Raw genomic sequence first — 4718 nt, 5'->3', positions numbered from 1 at the left:
CCCGAGGTGTGCGTACCTGACCCCTGTACCCGAGGTGTGCATACCTGACCCCTGTACCTGAGGTGTGCGTACCTGACCCCTGTACCCGAGGTGTGCCTACCTGACCTCTGTACCCGAGGTGTGCCTATCAAAGACACAGCCACCTGTGTCACTGCACTTTTTTGTCATTCAAGTGCGCTTGACAGTTGAATGGAAGAGAATTAGCAGGATCTACTGATTCCTCTAATAAATATTCCATGAGGAGGAGTTAAATAGTTTCAATTGCATAATCAACAGAGACATGTCATATATTATGGTTTTACAATGTTGTTATGTTCTAGCACTTATCTTTTATTTCTGGTTTTCAGAACAAAAACATATGTATCCCTGTATCAGCCCTGTATCAGCCCTGTATCACCTTGAGGTGACAGTGACTTTGATAGATTGCACTGTACATCAATTTTATCTTTTAAGGTTTGAAATTAAAACCCGGATAAGATTTGCATGGAAATTTTGCACTTATTTGGCCATTGACCTTTTAACAGTGCACTATATACATCATGGGGGTTATGCAGATATTCCTTAAGTTCTTTCAGGGTATTTTTTGTGGCGAAAAAGTTATGTCCCAGATAATTCTAAGAAGACGAACCAGTACTAATACAACATGTCTCCTTTCATTCAAAGGGGAGATACATTTACTGTAAAATCATAATTTTTTTGTGGGACATTAAATTTCGTTTATTTCGTGGATAACAAGAATCCATGAAAAAAATCCAAACGAAAACATAAAGTTGGTATTGATATAGATAGGGGATAATCAGAAATCAGCGAAATATACTGTTTTTGAAACTGGCTAGTATATAAAAACAACGAAATTTTAACCCCACGAAAATAAATGATTATACAGTAGTATTTTATAACTCATGGAATAATGACGGAATGAGTGTGATGTGAGTCTTTAAGTTTATGTAATAATGAGTCAATGTGTGTATATATTAGTGAGTTACAATAAATAATAATGCAGACATTTGTATAGCATCCTACAATTCCTGTAAACAGGGCACATTACAGTACATACAGTAAACATATAGCATTCAAAAACAAGAGGCCTTATGGGCCTGAAGCACTCAACTGGTAGTCTGAACCCTTCAAAGAGGACAAAGGGTGAATACATCAAAAAGGGAAAAATTAAGTAACAGGCCAAATTATGTAACCCTTTATCCCAGCAAGCTACTGGCCAGATATCATCACCTTGAGGTCTTTCAGGTATTCAGAAGTTGTTTGAAGATTTCTTAACATTTGAACCCAATGACCTTGAAAGTGGGTCAAGGTCAATTGTTTAAACAAACCTAGTAGCCCTTCATCCCAGCATGTTACTTACTAAATCTCATCACCCTGGGCCTTTTGGTTATTCAGAAGAAGTTTTTTGAAGATTTTTAAACATTTGACCCCAGTGATATATTTGAAGGTGGAGTCAAGGTCAATAGGCTGAACAAACGTTGTAGCACTTTATAATTATCCTGCATGCTACATGCCAGATATCATCACCTTGAGGCCTGACCACATTGGTTTTCTTCGGGTACTCTGGTTTCCTCCCACAAAAATATCCCCTGAATGTTTCCATTCGGGTAAACAAGATTGATCAATTTAAGCTGAGAAATTTGTCTGATTATCATTGTAAAATATATAATGTTTATTTATTCAGCAAGTTATTGATGTAACAAGTAGTTACCTCTGTCTGAGCCATAGTGATAACACAGCCACTGGTCGGTGGATACTGATAACGTCAGTGATAACACAGCCACTGGTAGGAGGATACTGATAACATCAGTGATACCACAGCCACTAGTTGGAGGATACTGATAACATCAGTGATAACACAGCCACTGGTAGGAGGATACTGATAACATCAGTGATAACACAGCCACTAGTTGGAGGATACTGATAACATCAGTGATAATAACACAGCCACTAGTCTGAGGATACTGATAACATCAGTAATAACACAGCCACTGGTTGGAGGTTCCTGGTTAACGTCAGTGATAACACAGCCACTGGTCGGAGGATACTGATAACATCAGTGATAACACAGCCACTAGTTGGAGGATACTGATAACATCAGTGATAACACAGCCACTAGTCGGAGGATACTGATAACATCAGTGATAACACAGCCACTAGTCGTAGGATACTGATAACATCAGTCATAACACAGCCACTAGTCGGAGGATACTGATAACATCAGTGATAACACAGCCACTAGTCGGAGGATACTGATAACATCAGTGATAACACAGCCACCGGTCAGAGGTTTCCTGTTAATATCAGTGATAACACAGCCAGTAGTCGGAGGATACTGATAACATCAGTGATAACACAGCCACTGGTCAGAGGTTCCCAGTTAACATCAGTGATAACACAGCCACTGGTTGGAGGTTCCTGGTTAACGTCAGTGATAACACAGCCACTGGTGGAAGGATACTGATAACATCAGTGATAACACAGCCACTGGTCAGAGGTTCCCGGTTAACATCAGTGATAACATAGCCATTAGTTGGAGGATACTGATAACATCAGTGATAACACAGCCACTAGTCGTAGGATACTGATAACATCAGTCATAACACAGCCACTAGTCGGAGGTTCCCGGTTAACATCAGTCATAACACAGCCACTGGTCGGAGGATACTGATAACATCAGTGATAACACAGCCACTAGTCGGAGGATACTGATAACATCAGTGATGACACAGTCACTGGTCGGAGGATACTGATAACATCAGTGATAGCACAGCCACTAGTCGGAGGTTGCCGGTTTACATCAGTGATAACACAGCCACTGGTCGGAGGATACTGATAACATCAGTGATGACACAGCCACTGGTCAGAGGATACTGATAACATCAGTGATAACACAGCCACTGGTCAGAGGATACTGATAACATCAGTGATAAAACAGCCACTGGTCGGAGGTTCCCGGTTAACATCAGTGAAAACACAGCCACTGGTCGGAAGATACTGATAACATCAGGTTGGCAACTAGGAGAGGTTAGTGTAAACTCATTAAATTATACAATTCCAAAACATCTTAAGTTTGTCAGGAATGTGCTAACCAGATCAACACAATCTCAGAAGAAATGCAGAAGAGGATGATAACGTCTTGATATCATTCCATGGAGAAATTAGATGTAAAAAATTCACCAATGTATCACAGATGATTTCATACTCTCACTACTGGTGGTGGTGGTGGTTGAAGAAAAATTCACAACTTACGTCACATGCTTCACAGTTCAATATGTCCATGTTAATTTCACGGCAGCTACTGGTGGTGATGTTTCTGTGTCTCAGTGTGTTAACCACTTACTTCTTCAACAGGGACTAAATCACTGCATGACATTCATTCTGATACACAATATTTGGTGACAGTGAATACACTAAGGTGATGGTGTCAATATGCCAGTGTAAACAAATTTGTTGATTCAGTCATTCATAAATAAATGTCACTAAAAACACTAAAGCACTTACCCATGGACTCCACATAAATGCTTCAGTAGTGTAATTACAGATGATGACAAATCACGCTAACTTAAAGTAGCTTGTCTCCACCAAATGATACAAACTGTATTACAGATTGTCTACACCAAATGATACAATTGTCTACACCAAATGATGACAAACTGTTTTACAGATTGTCTCCACCAAATGATACAAACTGTATTACAGATTGTCTCCACCAAATGATGACAAACTGTATTACAGATTGTCTACACCAAATGATACAAACTGTATTACAGATTGGCTTCACCAAATGATGACAGACTGTATTACAGATTGTCTCCACCAAATGATACAAACTGTATTACAGATTGTCTCCACCAAATGATGACAAACTGTACTACAGATTGTCTCCAACAAACAATGACAAACTGTATTACAGATTGTCTCCACCAAATGATGACAAACTGTATTACAGATTGGCTTCACCAAATGCTACAAACTGTATTACAGATTGCCTACACCAAATGATACAAACTATACTACAGATTGTCCACACCAAATGATGACAAACTGTATTACAGTTTGGCTTCACCAAATGATACAAACTGTGTTACAGATTGTCTACACCACATGATGACAAACTGAATTACAGATTGGCTTCACCAAATGATACAAACTGTGTTACAGATTGTCTACACCACATGATGACAAACTGTATTACAGATTGGCTTCACCAAATGATACAAACTGTATTACAGATTGCCTACACCAAATGATACAAACTGTACTACAGATTGTCCACACCAAATGATGACAAACTGTATTACAGATTGGCTTCACCAAATGATGACACTGTATTACAGATTGTCTACACCAAATGATACAAACTGTATTACAGATTGTCTACACCACATGATGACAAACTGTATTACAGAATGTCTAAACCAAATGATGACAAACTGTATTACAGATTGTCTCCACCAAATGATGACAGACTGTATTACAGATTGGCTTCACCAAATGATGACAAACTGTATTACAGATTGTCTACACCAAATGATGACAGACTGTATTACAGATTGTCTCCACCAAATGATGACAGACTGTATAACAGATTGGCTTCACCAAATGATGACAAACTGTATTACAGATTGTCTACACCAAATGATGACAAACTGTATTACAGATTGTCTACACCAAATGATGACACTGTACTACAGATTGTCTACACCAAATGATGA

The 4718-nt window shown here is 38.8% G+C and overlaps 1 protein-coding gene across 7 annotated transcripts in view; it reads right to left on the bottom strand.

Moving 5' to 3' along the window:
• LOC110455611 (coronin-2B-like) overlaps nucleotides 1-4718 on the bottom strand; it is a 118575-nt gene that overhangs the window by 93516 nt on the left and 20341 nt on the right. The window contains exon 1 of one of the 7 annotated variants that reach the window (XM_021505816.1): nucleotides 1712-1992. The exons of the other annotated variants lie outside the window; for them this stretch is intronic. The gene's annotated coding sequence lies outside the window, so the exon portion shown is untranslated. Of the gene's footprint in view, nucleotides 1-1711; nucleotides 1993-4718 lie in introns of those variants that run through there. 7 annotated transcript variants of the gene reach the window in all.

The sequence above is a fragment of the Mizuhopecten yessoensis genome, unplaced genomic scaffold (genome assembly GCF_002113885.1).
Source record: "Mizuhopecten yessoensis strain PY_sf001 unplaced genomic scaffold, ASM211388v2 scaffold8333, whole genome shotgun sequence".
NCBI lineage: Eukaryota > Metazoa > Mollusca > Bivalvia > Pectinida > Pectinidae > Mizuhopecten > Mizuhopecten yessoensis.
This window is presented reverse-complemented; position numbering and strand designations above follow the sequence as displayed.